Source organism: Typopeltis vanoorti, chromosome 5 (assembly GCF_054136105.1).
Source record: "Typopeltis vanoorti isolate ZY-2024b chromosome 5, IOZ_Tvanoo_1.0, whole genome shotgun sequence".
Lineage (NCBI taxonomy): Eukaryota > Metazoa > Arthropoda > Arachnida > Uropygi > Thelyphonidae > Typopeltis > Typopeltis vanoorti.
In genome coordinates, this window is record NC_143553.1 from 131,345,030 (window position 1) to 131,365,805 (window position 20,776).

The 20,776-nt window shown below is 39.8% G+C and overlaps 1 protein-coding gene across 4 annotated transcripts in view; it reads right to left on the reverse strand.

The window, feature by feature from the left end:
* Sfxn2 (sideroflexin 2) overlaps positions 1-20,776 on the reverse strand; it is a 401,343-nt gene that overhangs the window by 34,726 nt on the left and 345,841 nt on the right. The window lies entirely within an intron of this gene.

Genomic DNA, 20,776 nt, shown 5'->3' on the forward strand with positions numbered 1-20,776 from the left:
TACCAGCATAGTAAGAAAAGCTAAATCAGATTATGAGAAGACCTTAGCCAAAGAGATCAAGGGTAATCCCAAAGAGTTCTTCCGCTATGTGGCAAGTAAGAGGAAGAATGACTTCGGAAGGATAACCTTAGTGGGTGCTGATGGTATTGAGGTGACAAAATCAGATGTAATAGTCGAGTTACTGAGTGATCACTTCTCAAAAGTCTATCACCCAAGTGAGGATATCTCTATACCTATAGCAATACCTAATGTGAGAATTGAAGCTAAAGAATCAGAGGTATTAAATATATTGCAAAACTTAAATGCAAACACTGCGGTAGGCTTAGATGGAATATCAGCTCGGGTGTTGCGTGAATGTGCAAATGAATTGTCAACCCCTCTTACCTGGATATTTAATTTAAGTTTGAACTCTGGTATGGTCCCTAGGGAGTGGAAGTTAGGCAAAGTGGTTCCTTTGCATAAGGGTGGCTCTAAAACTGCGGTATTGAATTACAGACCAATCACCATCTCAGGAGTAGTGGTAAAAGTATTGGAAAAGTTGGTTAAAGACAAAATTCAAGAATGGGTGGATCAGGATATGATACTCTATAGAGGCCAACATGGTTTTGTTAAAGGTAGATCCTGCCTTAGCAATCTATTAACTATTCATAATAGAATAACATCCGAGTTGGACAAAGGAACTGGCTACACAGTGGTACTTCTGGATTTTGCTAAGGCTTTTGACAGGATACCCCATAGAACACTGTTACGCAAATTGGAGCAGATGGGAATGGATATTAAATTGGTGATATGGATAGGAGAATGGCTCAGGGAGAGATACCATAACGTGGTGTATGGAGGAGCCGAGTCCAGAATGAGGCAGGTGACCAGTGGTGTACCTCAGGGCTCTGTGCTTGGGCCAATGTTGTTTAATTTGTATATAAATGATATAGGAAACGGCTTAAAGGGAGATATTCAGTTGTTTGCTGATGATGCAAAGTTGTGTAGTGCAATAAAAAATCAAGCTGATGTTGAAAGTTTGCAGGAGGATTTAAATAAGCTGGTAAAATGGGCAAAAGAAAATGGATGTCAGTTCAATGTGGAAAAGTGTAAAGTCATGCATTTTGGGATTAAAAGATTACCAGCTGTGTACTACATCGATGGAAAGGTACTCCAAGAGATTGATGAGGCTAGGGACTTAGGGGTATTGGTAGATAGGGAGATGAAGTTCAGAGGACACATTGCTAAGGTGTCCAAGATTGCACATAGGATTACTTGGTTGTTGAGGAACACACTGACATCCAGAGATAAAGAGGTTATTATTCCCCTTTATAAAGCATTGATACTTCCACATTTGGATTACTGTGCTCAGGTCTGGTCACCTGGATTCCTTGGAGATGAGGAGGCTGTGGAGAGGGTTCAGAGAAGAGTGACCAAGTTGGTGAGTGATATAAAAAATGCTCCCTACATTGATAGATTGAGAGCTTGTGGATTGCAGAGATTGGTTGATAGGCGAAGAAGAGGGGATATGATAGAAACATTCAAATTACTAAAAGGTTTTTATAGGATTGATGCAGGGGAAATGTTTCAGCTGTGTGATAGTGATGGAAGAACAAGAGGTCATCTCTGGAAATTAAAGAAGAGTGTGGTTAACAAAGGTGTCAGAACAAGGTTTTTTGCCTGGAGGGTGGTGAATGAGTGGAATTCATTGCCTGACTAAGTTGTGAGCTCTTCGTCTGTGGATGAGTTCAAGAAGAGATATGACAGATATTGTTTTGCTAGTTTGGGTCTCCCGCGATGAGTCTACTGACTCCATGGAGATACCCGTAATAATAATAATAATATATACTCCACAACAGTTTCTTTCTTTGTAGCTCCTGCTTAATGATACTATCCATTCATCTAACTCCTACCTCATTAACCCTCCTATTCTTTGTTATACAGTGTGACTGCTTCTTCCAGATGTCCCTAACCATCTCTCATGCATTACAGGAAAACTTCGCTTAACGCGAATTCGATATGTATGATAATCAATTAGTGCGATTGAGTGAAATTATTCCCACTTTAAGCGAGTGATTAATCAATTAACGTGATTTTTTTACATTATGCAAAATTTTTTGTTGCCAATCTGCAGCAAGCAGTGCCACTTGTCAATGTAGTGGGTAGTGGCCAGCGACACTTGGCAGTTGATTCAAATCTATCATCGGAAGTGCACGTGCAAACTCTGTTATCTTGCTTCCTTTTCCTTCATTTTGCTTTAATTTAGATACCTATAAGACTTGATTATATTCAACTCCTGATATGGAACCCCCTGGGTAATGAAGATGTGAGAAACTTGCTTAATTTCCATTCAGAACAGTTAAGTGAGAATGATTTCCTTCAATTAGAAGAACAGTGTGCATATGAAGAAGAAGATAAGGAGTGCAAACAAAAAAAGAATGTTATGACTAAGAAACTAATTGCAATAGAACTTGAGCTTTCAATCACATTGAGCATGCTAAGGAAATTTTGTTTGATGCTGATCCCGATATGAAATGAAGCTTTTGAAGTCTGCCGAAATCTTGATAAAGCAGTCGCCAGCTATTGCAAATTGCACGACAAGATGAAACAGTCAAGCACTATTCAAACACCTTTACTTAATTTTTTGTGAAAAACTAGCTGAATTAAATGTTTAGACTTTAAATAAAAATTTAAGCAATTGATTTTCATTACCTTTGATGATTTTATCCTCTAATATTGCTTATGTTTTTTTTTTTTTTCACATTTACACTAACTGATAGATGAATTTGTTATATTCGCTTAATGCAATTTACTTTAGTGAGCATTAATTGATGGATTAATTAATTGTGTTAAGTGAGGTTTTCCTGTTCCATTCCATTGCAGGTTTTTATGCCAAGGCAGAACTTCAAGCTTTCTCCTAAGCTTGTTAGAATCACCTGCTCTGCAGTTACACACATATCTCTTCTTGGCAGAATACTGCTCATGTTTTAAAATCTCACAAGTCAGAGAGGTTTTAAAACATGATGGCACTCAGTATAGTGCCATCAATATAGTACATGAGATGTAAGGCTATGCAACACCAAAATGCAACACCATTCACTTATTAATATGAAAACTAAATCCCCACTAATCTGTCCAAGCTAAAAGTGCATCCAAATCTTCCTGTAGAGAATTAGCATCAGCAATACTCCTAATAATATTACTTGGCTTTGCATCATCAACAAACATTTGAAGATCCCCAGTCAATACACATGAAATATTATGAATGAATAAGTTAAACAGTAAGGGTCCCAGAACAGAACCCTGAGGGATGCTACCGGTCATCTTCCTTTTGTGAGACGCTGCTTGATCACATATAACTTGCTGGTAGTTTTCAGAGATATAATCTTCAATCGATCTAACCAATCTGTTATCCAATCCCATTTTCTGCAGCTTATACACTAACCTGTCATATGGTAATCTGTCAAATGCCTTTGAAAAATCCAAGAAAATCATGGTATGTGAATCTCCTTATCCAGTGGATTGGTCACCTTATCATAAAATGTAATCAGACTGCTAAAACAATCTGTAATACCTTGCATATATTAATATTAAAGCTACAAACACACTCATTTGTCCAAGCTAAAAGTCTATTCAAATCTTCAAGTAGAGAATTAACAATAGCACTACTGCTGATAATTCTACATAACTTTGGATCATCGGCAAACATTTAAAGATCCCCAGTCAATCCACATGAAATATCATTAACAAATAAGTTAAAGAGTAAGGGCCCAAGAACCAAACCCTGAGGCATGCCACTGGTCACCTTCCTTTTCTGAGACACTGCTCCATCATACACAACTTGCTGGTATCTTTCAGAAAGCCAATCTTCAATCCATCTGACCAATATACTATCTATTTCCACCCACTACAGCTTGTACTCCAACTTATCATGGGGTAATCTATCAAACCCTTTTGCAAAGTCCAAGAATATCACTGTATATGATTCGCTCACATCCAACAAATTAACCACCTTATCATAAAACTTAAGCAGATTGTTAAAACAAGACCTGCCCCTTACAAACCCATGCTGACCATCATAGATAATTTTATTATTATCATCATCATCCGATCAATGGAGTCAGAGTCTCATCATAGGAAGTAAACACTATTGCACACAACGCTTCTCCAACTGTGCCTTAAACTAATTCAATGTGTCGACATTCACAACACACTCAGGAAATGCATTCCAATTACCAACCACTCTCCAAGCAAAAGAACATGCTCCTCACTCCTCTGTTCACACCCATTTTATACAGTTTCCAATGATGGCCTCTTGTTCTACCCCTCCCCCTCTACCATTCTAAGAAAAATCTCTTCTATGTCAACCTGATAACAACCCCTGACTAGCTTATATGTCTCAATCATATCCTCCTCTCTTCCTCCTATTCACAAGGCTCTGCAACTTACATTCTCTCAAATTGTCATCGTACTCCACATTCCAAAGACCACTGCTGATAATTGTCACTATTAAAACCCAGCGACCAAATAAGTGGACAATAAGCCACATGAAGCCTGATCAAGGCTTTATACAATGGTATCATACCTCTCTATTTCTGCATGTCAGGGTCCTCCTCATCATTGCCATTATCCGATGTGATGTCTTCACAACTTGTACAACATGGAACTTGAATTTCTGTTTCTTGTCCACTCATCTCCTCTACTTCCTTTAAAGTTTCCCCACCAAGTGTGTACTTTGCATCCCATCATTGCTTACCAAATCTCAAAATCTTACACTTTGCAACACTGAATTGACAGTTACACTTACCTGCCCATTCATGCAATCCGTTCAAGTCCTCGTGTAAGGCCATAACATCTGCTTGACTCAACATTGCTCTTCCCAACCAATCTGAACAAAAATAATCCCAAAAGTGACCCCTGCGGTAGTACACCACTAGTGACTTTCCTCTTTCGGGAAACTGCACCCACATATACAACTTTCTGATACCTATCTGAAAGCCAGTCACTGATCCAACTCAGAAGTCTGTTATCCAATCCCATCTCTTTCAATTTATTTAACAGTTTGTTGTGTGGCAGTCTATCAAACGCTTTTGCAAAATCCAAGTTTCCTATTGTACATCCATCTTCCCCTGCCCAATGTATTTGTCACCTTGTTATATTACATAATCAAGTTAGTAAAACATGATCTCCCTTTAACAAACCCATGCTGATTACACAGAGAATACTACTGCTATCAACCCATTTCTGTATCTTACTTTTCACGAATCTCTCCAGATATACAGATTAGCCTATAATTTGAAACTACAGCCTTATCACCACCTTTATACAGTGGAAAAATTTTACCTTCCTTCCACTCCCTTGGAATTTGTGCTGTTGTAATGCTACTGCCAATTCCCTGGAACACATTCCATTAAGATGCATGGTGATATGTCATCAAATCATATTGCATTATTGACATAAAGGTTATTCATTTCCTCAAATACCTCCTGCTCACTCACAATTAAGCCATCATCTCCTATGTCCTCTACACTTGAGTTTCTCATGATTCCACCCTGATCAGGATGAAACAGATCACTGAATACCTCAACAATGTCTTCTGCAGCAGTTACCATTTTCATCTGATAACATTATATTACCATGATCATCCTTCCTTCTACTTCCCACATATCTAAAAAAACTCTCTAGGTTTTTACTTTGCCTGATTTTCCAATTTCTTCTCATACTCTACTTTTGTTTTCCTTACTAACTGAGTCACTCTCCTGGCTTGTTTTTTATACTCTTTATGTGACTGATTATTACTATTATTTATCTTGTACTTCCTCCAAAATACTTTCTTTTTCCATATTTCATGTTTAAATTCCACATTCATCCATTTTACACCTACCTTATTCAACTTTTGGCCTTCAGAATACATTCACACATTGATGCTGTTATGTATTTCTTTGTCAGTTCCCAAGTAGCATTTATTTCCTTACCGCTCAACTCCTCATTCCATGCTATAGCTGTCTCCTAAGTTTATCATAATCACCAGCCTTATAATTCCACATATATCCTTTCCTCACAAAAGTCTGTATATATGGCTCACCACATCCCAGGTGATCACTTCTTGATCACTCTCACAAACTGGAGGAAAGTGCAAAACCCCACTGACAATTATATCCTCTGATGAAATGATCTGATCTAAAACTCTCGATCCTCGTGTGTCCTCCTTTATGTGCTGCCTGAGATAATTATCTCTCAAGAACTAGAGAAAATTATTTTCTTTATTCCCAAATGCTATCTTTTCATTCCAATGTATACTGCCATAATTTAAAATACCCATAATAAATATCCTTCCTTTGTTCACTGATCCAAGTTGTTTATACATTTCTCCATCATCCCCCCCTCCAGACCAATAGCAACATCCAGTTAAATATGTCTTCCTGTCAACCTCCACATTACACCATACTGCCTCATAACTTGCCACTATTTCACTCTTTCATGTCTACCTTATGTGGACATAATTCCCCTACTATCATCATCAGCACTCCCCTCCCTTCTCTTCTTGTCCTTTCTATCCTAGCAAAAAATACTTGTCTACCTTATGTGGACATAATTCCCCTGCTATCATCATCAGCACTCTCCCTCCCCTTCTCTTCTTGTCGTTTCTATCCTAGCAAAAAATACTTAAAAAAAAACCCAAAAAAAACCAGCTAATGCTGTTTTATTCCCATATAGGGAGTAGGGGCTTTGCCCTATTTAACTTTTGGAGACTGAGTGGGGAGTTCAATCTCCACTTACAGCCAATCAGAGATAGCTGGCCCAAGGCTATCACTAATTAAGCAGCATGCAGTGAAGAGAGACGGCTCAACAAGTGCAGCCATCTCATGATCCCTAACCCTAAAAACAATATATTTAACGTCATCTGAAATAATGTGGGTTCTACAGTCGATTTTCTTGAGTTTACAGGACAAAAAACCTTGAGTTTTCAGGAGAAAAAACCTGCGTGCCTGTGCCAGAGATCGACTAACTTGTGAACCAGTCGAAAAAAGACTTAGAAAAATTTCCTCTAGCCAACAACTAGATTCGAAACAAAGTCTTCCTTCATGCGGTCAAGCGCCTTGGTGTGCAAACGCCACATCCACTGAATTACACAGGCTCTTGCGAAAAATACTGTATCCTTCTATTTCTATCCCTGTTAGAATATCATCTTCATTCAATCATGTTTCACTTATTCCAATGATTTTAGGATGAATGAACTCAATCATTGAAAATTTCACCATTTCATCCTCCTTATTTCTGATACTTCTGGCATTTGTAAATAAACACAGTAGTTCATTTTTAGATCTATAACCAGTCCTATTCAAGACACTTTGTTGCAATTTCCCCACCACACCTTCCCTTTCCCCATCACCTTTATCACTGCTTACCATATATATCTACTCAGACTCAACTTACCTACCTACATCGCAATACATTCCATTTCTATGCTGATCATCTCCATACATTCACTACTACTTCCAACATCAACTCTTCCACACCCATATTGCAATATACTCTATCTTCATACATACATTCACTGTCGCTATGCTATGTCTCCCTGTCTACCCCCCATTTCCCTGTTCCACTTGCATTCCCGTTCTCTCTTATCTCTCACACTACTAACATTTTCACTGCCAAGCATTTCTGTCTCTTCAATACCACTCTCCTGATTTTTCACTTCATCTCTTGCTTCTGATTTCCTGCATGCACCACACACACACAACTTTCACACACACTGTGCTTCCATCCAGCAACACTTTCTCCAGTGCACTCACTCCAAAGCCATTCAAATGCAATCCATCACGCCTATTTAATTTCATTCTTCCCTCAGACACATGCTATACATCCACAAACTGTACTCCCTTCTCCTCACACAGCTCAGCTAACATACCATTCATGATTTTGGCTATCCGTCGCAACTCATCATTGTCATATCTTGGCAACACACTAACAACTTTTCCCACTACACTGTTATCTTTCACTCACAATAGCCATCTGTATTCGCCCTAACATGTTCCTTATGTCCACTTAGATCATTTTTCCCCACAACCACCACTAACTCTCTTGCTCGTTTCTTCCTCATGTCCAATGCTTGAATTATCCTACTCATTCTCCCTCCTGGATAGCAGACCTTATGGACTCTCTCATTAACTAATCCTCTAATTATGGATTCTCCATATACTGCTATCCTGGAATCACTCATCACTTCTTTTAATCTCATTTCTTTCATTCTATTCTCCTGCACCCTTTAAATTAGTTTCCACTAAACATTAACCATCGCTCTGCATATTCCTCATTTCATTTTTCATTTTCAATAACCGTTTCATCAAATCTTCCATTCATTCTATTCTCCTGCACCCCTTAAATTAGTTTCCACTAAACATTAACCATCGCTCTGCATATTCCTCATTTCATTTTTTCATTTTCAATAACCGTTTCATCAAATCTTCCATTCCGACAGTTTGACTCTCTGCCACTTCTGCAGTCTTGCTACCCCTCGTTCTGCTGCACCTTACTTCCATTTCCTCATTCACACTTTCTTTTGCTCCCTTATCACATCTTCAGGACTGGGGCAACTCATGGTAAAGGTGGTATAAGTTCTCATCACTTGCTTTAGTAATCTCCCATAATGCAAAGCACATCTCCTTGCAGATATGTGCTTTGTATAATGCTGTGCATTAAGGGAAGGGCCACCCAGACCGTTTCACTGTATTAAGTGCAGGGATTACTTCTTCAAAGACTCATGAGATCCCCGGATTGCCCAACAATGAGCGACTCGAAGGATCAGAAACTCAGTGTTGTTTCCCCCTCAGTAATAGGCTCACCCTGTCACTGTTTGGCTCTATCCAGTGGCAAGCTCACCCCACCACCAAGCAGAGCCACTCATATTTCATCTGAGGTGTAAGAGCAACAGCTATGCTTCAATTAACTTCATGGGCTACAGCATCGCTATCCATTACCCCTCTACCTGGGTAACAGCAACAGCCGAGCCTCAGTTAGAACTTCATTGGCTACAGCATTGCCATCCATCACCCAAACTTCCCACTGGTTTCGACCCTTAGGGGTCTCATCAGTGGGAGCCAGATCCAGAGGTGGTGATACCAAGGTGGAAGTAATGGAGTAGTCATATTTACCTATACGAGTTGCCAAAAGGTGTCACACCTTATTATTAAATTACTTTGGATTAGAGAAAGATGTTGGAAATTTTTTCACTTGGTTAGACTATAAATTATATATTTAGTTTAATTCTTTATCCAAGTGTAAGCAAACAAAATTTGCGCCTGAAGTATCTTCAAGACTGGGGAAACTCATGGTAAAGGTAGTATAAGTTCTCATCACTTGCCTTAGTATCTCCCATAATGCAAAGCCCATCTCCTTGCGAACATGTATAATGCAATGCATTAAGGGAAGGGCCACTACCCAGACCAGTTTCAACCTTTATTGAGGTCTCATCAGTGGGAGCCAGACCCCTTTGTTTGCTTACATTTGAATAAAGGATTAAACTAAATATATAATTTATAGTCTAACCAAGTGAAAAAACTTCCAACAGCTTTCTCTAATCCAGAGTAATTTAATAATAAGGTGCGACACCTTTTGGCAACTTGTATAGGTAAATATGACTTCTCCATTGGTATCCATTGGTATGACGACACCTTGGTATCAACACCTCTGGGTCTGCCTCCCACTGATGAGACCTCAATAGAGGCCGAAACCGGTCTGAGTAGTGGCCCTTCCCTTAATGCATAGCATTATGCATGTCCACAAGGAGATGTGTTTTGCTTTATGGGAGATACTAAGTCAAGTGATGAGAACTTATACACCTTTACTATGAGTTGCCCCAGTCCTGAAGATACTTCAGGCGCAAACCTTGTTTGCTTTCACTTGGATAAAGGATTAAACTAAATACATGGTGTTCCGAAATTCACGCAAGATTTAAATTTAGCGCCATTTGTGTGGTAAAGTGTTGCCAATGAGAAAAAAAGGCAGCATGACAGCTGACAGTTCAGGGTTATTAAAAATGAAGTGCTACACGAAAGAACAACGCATTTTCATTGTTGAGCAATATTTTAAAAATAATGAAGGTGGATGCTTATTTTTCGAACAAAATCATCTTCAGTGATGAGGCTCATTTTCATCTTGATGGCTTCATTAATCGACAAAATTGTGGCATTTGGGGTTCAGAAAATTCACGAGTGATTGTTGAGAAACAAATGCATCCACAACGTGTCATTGTTTGGTGCGGATTTTGGGCTGAAGGCATCATCGGTCCATTCTTCTTTGAAAATGCAGCTGGTAAGGCAATAACAGTTAATGGTGCTCGTTAACGTGACATGATAATCCAGTTTTTTGTGCCTAAATTGCAAGATATGGATGTGGATGATATGTGGTTTCAACAAGACAGTGCCACATGCCATACAGCCTGAGAAACAATTCAATCACTGCATGAGTCATTTCCTGGTCGTGTAATTTCCCATTTTAGTGATCAGAATTGGCCGTCCAGATCATGTGACTTAACGCTGTTGGACTTTTATCTTTGGGGTTTTTTGAAGTCTAAGGTTTATGCCAACAAGTCCATGATCACCCACGCCTTGAAGGAGGAAATTGAGCACTGTATCAACGAAATTCAGCCACATTTTGCAACCAACAAAAGAGTGTGTATGTGCCAGCAAAGCCGTGGAGGCCATTTACCCGATATGTTATTCCATGCATAACCCTATACTGTATACTTTATGAATCAATAAAAAATTACAATTTTTAATTAAAAACCTGTGTTTTCTATCAAAATTACTTCTTGCATGAATTTTGGGACACCCTGTATATATTTATAGTCTAACCAAGTGAAAAAAAACTTCCAACAGCTATGCATACATATTACACTCACGACATGTCCATAGAGAATCTGATCTAATGAATTTCTCAACACTGACCACAACCGCAAATATACAGACCAGTCTATAATTGGAAACTTCTATCCTAGATCCATGCTTGTGGAGAGGTATTATTTTGCCTTCTTTCTCACCTTAATAACTTTAGCCACTGCAAGTATTTCATTAAATAACCAGGTCACAGGCATGGCTAATTGTTTTTCACATTCTTTAAAAATATGTAGTGATATATCATCCATTCCCACAGCCTTATTAACGTCTATCCCCCCCCCCCCCCCCCCCAAGCAACACTTGACACATCTCTGATTCTTTCACTTTACTTCTGTTACATGATGCTTAAGGTATTTATCCATCAGAATTTAAGGAATTCACTCTTCTTGTTCCTATATGCCATCTCCGCTTTCCAATCTACATTTCAGAATCGTCTACTTTTTACATGACAAACCAATTTGCTTAAACATTTCCCAGTCAGTATTCTCTACATTCCAAGGCCTATAATAACCTCAGATAACAATATCAGATATCACCATCACAGCCATTTTCTGTTCACTGCTGGATGAAGGCCTCCCTCAAAGTCCTGCATTAAGTTATATCTTAAGCTCTTCTATGCCACTGAATTGCCTCAGGCAACCATCTTAGGCAATTCATTCATTCATTCACTACTCTTGTCGAAAAAAATTCAGATCTCACATTCTTGCTAACTGAAACCCTACTCAACTTCCAATGATGATCTCTTATTCTGTCAACTGCCATATACTGAAAAAGTTCTGCTACCTCCATTCTATAAAAATCCTTTTAGTAGATTCAATGTTTCTATTATGTCACCTCTCATCCTATCTACCAATTTTTGCAACCCATAAATCTTCAATCTATCCTTGTATGGAACATTCTACAGGCCTACAACCATCTTGGTTACTCATCTCTGAATCCTCTCAAACATCTTCACATCTCCAAGAAACCCAAGTGACCAAATCTGAGCACAATAATCCGGATGTATCAGTCTTATAAAGAGGAATAATGACTTTGAGCTTCCTGTTAGTCAGCATATTTTTGGGCATCCAAGTGATCTGTTGAACTGTTTTACAAATTTTTGCAATATGATGTCTGAACTTCAGTTCCCTACCATAACTCTCAGATTGCTTGCTTCATTATTTTCTAGCAACAAAACCCTATCAATAGAATATACAGACTGAAACATTTTCAATCCAAAGTGAATAACTTTGCATTTTGCCACATTAAAAGAAAAGCCATTATCATTTAACCATAATTTTGGTGTCGAGGCTAGCTGGTGAACGGACGTGTTATCGGAGAGCTCCTGAGAGATTTGTGTTTTTTGTTGATTTATTGGTGTTTTGGATTCAATTTAATGGACTTAAGTGTTTAATTTTGGTATATTATTGAAGCTTTATTAGCGTGGTTAGTGTACTAAAGTGTTTTATAACATAATCTATGTCGGGAAGTCGCCGCTAGATGAATTCGTAATGTGTAGTGTTCATGCAAGCTCCAGATAAGATAAGTATCATTTTCAGTTATCGATACAAATTACTTAATATTGTGTAGTTTTGTTTTGTTTGCCTTGCGTATTTTAGTGCGTCTATTTTTGGTGTGTTATAACGTATAATTTGACAAAACACGTTACCGATAAGTATGGCACCTGTGCGAAGGAAAATGGCGGCCAGTAATGAAGGTTCGCCATCGTTATCAAAGAACGGTAGCATAAAAGAAACGAGTCAGTGTACTAGCTGTGAAATGTACGCTTTGCGGAGTGCGGTCGGAGTGTGGTTAGATGATAATAAAGGATTGAATGTGTGTAGAAAATGTAGGGAGAATGCGGAATTGAAGTGTATTTCGGATCGTGAGTGTGATATTTTTGTCAACCTTCAGAATGAAGGAAATAGGGATATGACAAGAAACGGCAAAGTTGTACATGAAAATTGTGAGAGTGTGAATGATAGTATAAATGGTTTCTCAGAGAACAAAAAAGATGAGATAGATGCATTGAGTGAGATCGCGTTGTTGAATAGTGCGATAGAAAGAGCAAAACAGCAGCTAGAGTGCATGAACAAAAGTAGACTGAATGAACCAACCAATAATAAAAGCTATGACAGGAAAAATAGATGTATGAATGTGAACATGAACAAAATGAAGGATAGAGTGCTGTATGGAGACTCGTTAGTACGAGGTGTGTTAGTAGAGGATTTGACAAAATCGTACCAACCTGGTGCGACCATAAAGGACGTATCTGCGTCTATTAGAGAGCAAAAGGAAAGGGTGAAAGAAATGATTGTTGTGGCAGGTACGAATGATTTGAAAGGAGATAAAATGGAAATGATAGAAGACCTGAATGAATTGTTTGAGGTAGCAAAAGAAAAGAGTGAGAGAGTTAGAATGATTAGTCTTTTGCCACGGTATGACAGTGAAATGTTTAAAAGGAGGGCTATAATTGCAAATGACTTTATGCGTGGGTTATGTATGACGAGTGGTGTGGAATTTATAGATGTGTGGAGTGAGTTTGATGGGCGAAAGGATCTATATAAGATGGATGGCTTGCATTTGAATGGTTACGGTGTAAGAAGACTTGAGAAAGTGTTGCTGAATGTAGTGGATGTGCAAATTCAGGGAAACTAGATTTGTTAGGGGGGGGGGGGGGGAGTAGAGATACAGTCCTTATGGAGGCAGTTGAATGTAAGAATGAATATAATATGCCAGAGTAAATAAGGACAACAAATCTGAGTGGGATAGTTAATATAAGGCATCAAGGTAGGGTTGGGGCTAATGGGGGGTCTTAAATTCATGTACACTAATACTAGGAGTATTAGGAACAAGAAGGAAGAGTTTTTGGCCATGGTTGGCACTTCCAGACCACAGGTTATAGGTATTAGTGAAACATGGCTGACTGTAGATGATATAACTAGTGGGATTGAATGTGATGGGTATAGTGTGTTCAGGAATGACAGAGAGAATAAAATGGGGGGAGGAGTATTGTTGATGATAGCTGATGAGCTCCAGCCAAGGAGAATAGAAGTTGAATTGCAGGATAGAGAAAAGAGCACATTTGAGGCATTTGGTGTGAGATTGTGGCTAGCAGAACTAAATATACAATTGGGTGCTGCTATAGACCAGGTGATGGAAAAGATGGTGGTGACAGTATGCACAAGCAAATAGAAGAAATGGGTGGAAGGAGGGTGATTATTATGGGAGATTTCAACTATGGTCGCATTGATTGGAGTGAGGAGAGGACACACGGGAGGAAGGAACTGGATTTTATGCGGTTATTAAGGGATAACTATCTGCGACAGCATGTAATGGAAAATACTAGGGTTCAGAGAGTGCTTGATCTAGTAATTACATCTGAGGATTTGGCTGTAACAAATATGACCACATTGCCACCAATCGGTGAGAGTGATCATAGGGTCTTAACTTGGGAGGTGGCTACAGGTGCAGAATTTTCAATTAAGACAGGGTACATGTGGAATTATCGAGCTGGAAAGTATGACAAGCTTAGGAGTTTGATTGGTTCAGTGCCATGGCATGTACAACTGCAAGGACTAGAAGTTGATAGTGCATGGGAGGTAGTTAAGAAGTGCTTGCATGAAGCAATGGCTGACTGTATACCTAGAGTCCGAATAATAAATCAAGTAGGGGTTAAATGGATGAATAACACCATTAAGCTTGAGTTGCAAAAAAAGAAACAACTATGGAGGGAATTTAAGGAGAAGGGTGACCGGCAGGCACATGAACGGTATAAAGCGCAGGCCAGAAGGGTGACAAGTGTGGTAAGAAAAGCAAAAAAGGATTACGAAAGAACATTGGCCATGCAGGCTAAAGAGAATCCTAAACAGTTTTTTAGATATGTAGCAAGTAAAAGGAAAAATGTACATGGCAGATTGATTTTAAAGAATGCCGATGGTAGGGAGGTAACTGAATCAGTTGAGATAGTTGAGTTACTGAGTGAGCACTTTGCAAAAGTATATCATCCAGGTGGTGACATTGCAGAAACGAATAAACCAGTAGATTATACGGGAATTGTGGTTAATGAAGTGGAGGCGAGTAGTCTATTGCATAACCTCAATGTCAATACATCTGTGGGATTGGATGGTATACCAGCTCGTGTTGTACGAGAAGCAGCTAAAGAATTGTCAGTACCCTTGACCATTTTGTTTAATTTGAGTCTCGGGTCTGGGTTAGTCCCGAGCGGGTGGAAAGAGGGGAAAATAGTTCCACTGCATAAAGGTGGTTCCAAGACTGCTGTTGTAAATTACCGACCGATTAGCATATCAGGAATCATTGTCAAGGTCTTAGAGAAAATAGTCAAGAGGAAAATACAAGATTGGATAGAAGAAAATGGGATACTGTATCGGGGACAGCATGGTTTTGTGAAGGGTAGGTCATGCCTCAGTAACTTGCTCACGTATTATAACACAGTGACGGCTGAACTGGATAAGGGTAATGGGTTTACGGTGATTCTACTGGACCTTGCCAAGGCCTTTGACAGGATTCCACATGGAATTCTAATCAGTAAATTGCAGCATATGGGAATGGACATAGGGTTGGTGAGATGGATAGGAGGGTGGTTGACGGAGAGATATCAGAGAGTGGTTTACTCGGGAGTAGAGTCCACAAGACGGCCTGTGACTAGTGGTGTGCCACAAGGATCTGTTCTTGGACCACTGCTGTTTAATTTGTTCATAAATGATATAGGAAATGATCTGAGAGGAACAGTTCATTTGTTTGCGGATGATGCGAAGTTGGGTAGGGCAATAGTGAATGCAGATGACGTCAAAATTTTGCAGGATGATTTGGATAGATTGGAGGTCTGGGCTAAGGAGAATGGATGTCAGTTTAATGTGGCAAAATGTAAGGTTATGCATTTTGGGGTGAAAAGATTGGCGGCAGTTTACTGCATTGGTGGAACCGTGCTCCAGGAAATTGATGAGGCACGAGATTTAGGAGTGTTGGTAGATAAGGAATTGAAATTTAGGGGACACATTGCAAAAGTGACCAAAACAGCTCATCAAATCACTTGGTTGCTGAAGAATACGTTGACATGCAGAGACAAGCAGGTTATTGTTCCTCTGTATCGAGCCTTGATAAGACCCCATCTAGACTACTGTGCTCAGATTTGGTCACCTAGGTTTCTTCTTGATGGGGAGGAGGTGGAGAGGATCCAGAGGCGAGTGACCAAGATGATAGCAGGTCTGTGGAATGAACCGTATGAGAACAGGTTGAGGATTTGTGGGTTGCAAAAATTGGTTGATAGGCGGAGAAGGGGAGATATGATTGAGACATTCAAATTACTGAAGGGTTTCTATAAAATTAATTCAGAAGATATTTTTGAGAACAGGGCTGGTTGTGGGAGGACTAGGGGACATCCATGGAAACTGGGCAAAAGTGTGGTTAGTAAAGGTGTTAGAGCTGGGTTCTTTACTTTTAGAGTAGTGAATGAGTGGAATGCGCTCCCTGAGTCTGTGGTGGATGCTGTGACAGTGAATGAGTTTAAGGCGAGGTATGATAGATACTGTATGAATGTCAAATAGTTGTGATGCCCACCCCCCCCCCCCCCCACCCCCCCCCCCCCCCACCCCCCCCCCCCCCCACCCCCCCCCCCCCCCACCCCCCCCCCCCCCCACCCCCCCCCCCCCCCACCCCCCCCCCCCCCCACCCCCCCCCCCCCCCACCCCCCCCCCCCCCCACCCCCCCCCCCCCCCACCCCCCCCCCCCCCCACCCCCCCCCCCCCCCACCCCCCCCCCCCCCCACCCCCCCCCCCCCCCACCCCCCCCCCCCCCCACCCCCCCCCCCCCCCACCCCCCCCCCCCCCCACCCCCCCCCCCCCCCACCCCCCCCCCCCCCCACCCCCCCCCCCCCCCACCCCCCCCCCCCCCCACCCCCCCCCCCCCCCACCCCCCCCCCCCCCCACCCCCCCCCCCCCCCACCCCCCCCCCCCCCCACCCCCCCCCCCCCCCACCCCCCCCCCCCCCCACCCCCCCCCCCCCCCACCCCCCCCCCCCCCCACCCCCCCCCCCCCCCACCCCCCCCCCCCCCCAACATCATCTGCATAAAGTAAAATAAAGAGCTGAGATTAACATCTCCAATTTTGATATAAGGTTTAATACCACATTCATTCATATGTGATCCATATAGATGACGAATAACAGTGAAGATAATGTACACCTATTCGCATACCTGACTTAACATCAAACCATCTTCTTGTACCTCCTTCAATTCTAACTGCTGATTTGCAACTCAAATAGAGACTATGTATTGCTTGATATAATGTCCAATTTACACTATATAACTGGAACATTTTGAACAGCTTTGTTAATGGCACCCTGTCAGTTACTGGCATCTGATCTTAACCATTTCTCAAGAATACATGCATAAATTTTACCAGTAGAGAAATTCTTCCATCATTCTCACATTCAGCTGTATCCCCCCCTTTTTTTTTTATAGATGGGTACTACTAACGCTCTACTCCAATCTTCTGGAACTGGACCTCTCTGAGCAAGCCTTCTGAATTACGAAGTGTAGCCACTGTAAAACTTTTATGCCTCCATATTACAAAAAGAGCAGCATTTGGCAGCAAAGAGGCATACACCAGTAGCACAGAAGGTCTCAACTCGGAGATCAAGTTTTTGCATTGGATAAAAATGAGAAAATTATTTTATGTATGCATTCAAAAACATCAGAGATTTATGGAGTGTTAGATTAAACAATAAAAGGGAAGGTATTATAGTATGTAAGAAGTGCAATGAAGGGTTAGAACAGGGATTCTCAACCTATGGCTTGCGTACCACTCAACTCAACGCAGTGGCTCACGTACCACTGGTGATACGTGAGCCACTGCCAGGTGGTACAAAAACAGAGTATAACATAAAAGGGTAAATTAACATTTTTTTTACTTGCAACATGAGTTGAGAATTAAAAATGTATGCACAAATAATTAACAGTTCTACTTAAAATATTTCATGCAACTAAATGAAAACAATTAGATTTTACATTATCATTAAAAACTTTTGTATAATAATAAACAAAAATAATACAGAATTTAATAAGTATTAATCAAATGACAATGACAGAAAGTAACTCAAATATATTTGATCGGACAACAATGGGAAACAGTTTGTCCATTGTCGTTTGTTTAGCCGCAAGCCACAGTTAAGTTAAGAAAGAAGTGGTGTTAGATTATTGTCTTTGAATGCGAGATTTTATTTGTGAAATTGCCATATTTATATGTAGTTTGTGCCAGAGAATAGAAACCAGAACATGAATAAGTGGTTAACAAGCGGGTCCTCAAAAAGATCGAAGGGAGAAATGAGTGTAAGCAGACGGAAACAATTCTTCTCTGCCAGAAGCCACTACTTCGAATCCTAACCAACTGATGGAGGATATCATTGTATAAGAATGCAACAAAAAGCTCCATACAGCACAACATAAATATAATCTTAGTTATTTATCATATGGTTTCACATATATCGGAGAAGAAACTGCACCTGTTCTTCCCCAGTGTGTGTGATTTGTTATGAAACGCTATCAAAACATTTGATGAAGCCTTCCCTGATTAAATGTCATTTTGAAACCAAGCATGATGATTTAAAACACAAACCTTTGGAATATTTTCATAGAAAACTGTCCGATTTATCAGCAAGAAAAAAACAAATATCCTCGTTTTCAGGATTTAACATGAAGGCTCTGGAGGCATCTTATGAAGTCAGTTTAAGAATAGTTAAGCTAGGAAAACTTCACACGATTGGAGGGTCATTGATATTGCCAGCAGCTACAGATATGGCTAGAATAATTTTTGGGGAAAAGGCAGCAAAACAACTTGAAATGATTCCATCATCCAATGACACCATATCATGAAGAATTTCAGATTTGTCTTCAAATGTTAAGGAGCAGTTAATAGAAAAAGTTCAGGCTAGTAAATATTCTTCCATACAACTGGATGAATTACTGACATTACCATCATGGTCCATCTTCTTCTTATATAAGATTTATAGATGGGAAAATAGCGAAGGAAGAGGTCTTGTTTTGTGAACCACTGCCTGCTCGAACAATCTCAAATGAAATATTTTCAAAATTAAACCAATTTATGAAAATGAATAATATAGAATGGAATAAATGTGTTATTGTTTGTTCTAATGAAGCAAGTGCAATGGTTGGGAAACACAGTGGCATTGTTGCAAAAATTAAAGAAGTAGCTCTACAAGCAAAATTTGTACATTGTAGCATTCATCTTGAGGCTTTAGCTGCAAGAAACATGCCTGTTGCTCTGAAGACAGTTTTGAATGAAAGTGTGAGAATTGTTAACTTCATTAAGTCCAGAGCTATGAATTCACAACTAGTTTCCATTTTGTGCAATGAAATGGGTGCTGAACATGATTCTCTTTTACTTCACACTGAAGTTAGGTGACTGTCGAGGGGAAATATATTGAGCCGCATGTTTTAACTTCGTTCAGAAGTGCAGTTTTTTCTCTCTGACAAATCCTCAGACTTGAATTATTTCACTGATGAACTGTGGCTTGCCCGGTTGGCTTACCTGGCAGATTTATTTTGCCACCACAACCAGCTGAACACAAGCTTGCAGGGTGTGCATACTTCCTTATTCTTGATACAGGATAAAATTGTGGCTCTTAGGAAAAAACTAGGCTTCATCAATAAAGAAATCGATACTGGAAACACGTTTCTTTCCATTGTTGGATGCTTTCTTAACTGAATGAAAGGGCAAATCATATACAATGTTATTCTTCCATCTAGCAACAGTTCCTCTAGTTCACTCACTCCAAAGCCATTCAAATGTAATCGATCATGTCTCTATAACTCCATTCTTTCCTCAAATACATGCCATACATCCAAAAGCTTCACTATCTCCTCACACAGTTTCCCTACCATACCATTGATGATTCTGGAATTCTCAACTCATCATTATCATACCTCAGAAACACACTGACAACCTTTCCTGCTATACTGTTATCTTTCACTCTCCTCAATAACTTCCTGATATTCTCCCTTACATTCTCCGTATGTCCACTTAAATCTTTTGTCCCCACAACCACCACTAATTCTCTTGCTTGTTTCCTCTTCATGTCCAAAGCATGAATTATCTTGTTCATTCTCCCTCTCTCTCCTGGATAGCAGACCTCATGGACTCTCTCTCATTAACCAATCCTTCAATAATGGAATATGCATACACTGCTATTCTCAAATCACTCATCACCTCTTTTCACCCTTTTTTCTTTCATTCTATTCTCTTGTATGCTTTCATTTATTTCCACTAAATGACTAATATCACTCTGCATATTCCTCATTTCATTTTTCATTTTGAATAACTGTTTCATCAAATCTTGCATTCTGGCAATTTCACTTTCTGTCACTCCTGTAGTCTCACTATCTCTCATTCTCCTGCACCTTACTTCCGTTTCCTCATTTATACTTCCTTTGGCTCCATTATCACTTACTTTTGCTTCTACATTCTTGAGTTCTTTCACTTTTATCGAATTAATCCACAGAGGATTATAAACAGAAAGGCAAGAAGGGAAGAACCAGGGAACATCCCTGGAAGTTTATGGAAGAATGTGGTGAAGAGAGGTGTGAGGAATAGATTTTTAACATAGAGAATTGTGAGTGAATGGAATGCATTACTAGAACGAGTGTTAAGGATTTTAAGATTCAGCATGATAAATATGTTGTCAGTTGAATGAGCCTCTCATAATGAGTCTGCCAACTCCATTGAGAGTGTGATGATGATGATAATAATAATAATAATATAATAGTATATAACAATTAAATTTTCTGTATTACATAAGATAAAGTGACATATATAAGATGAGACTTTATAAATAAAAGTAATGGTTATTTATTTATTTATTGTTTTAAATTTGAACTTCTAAAA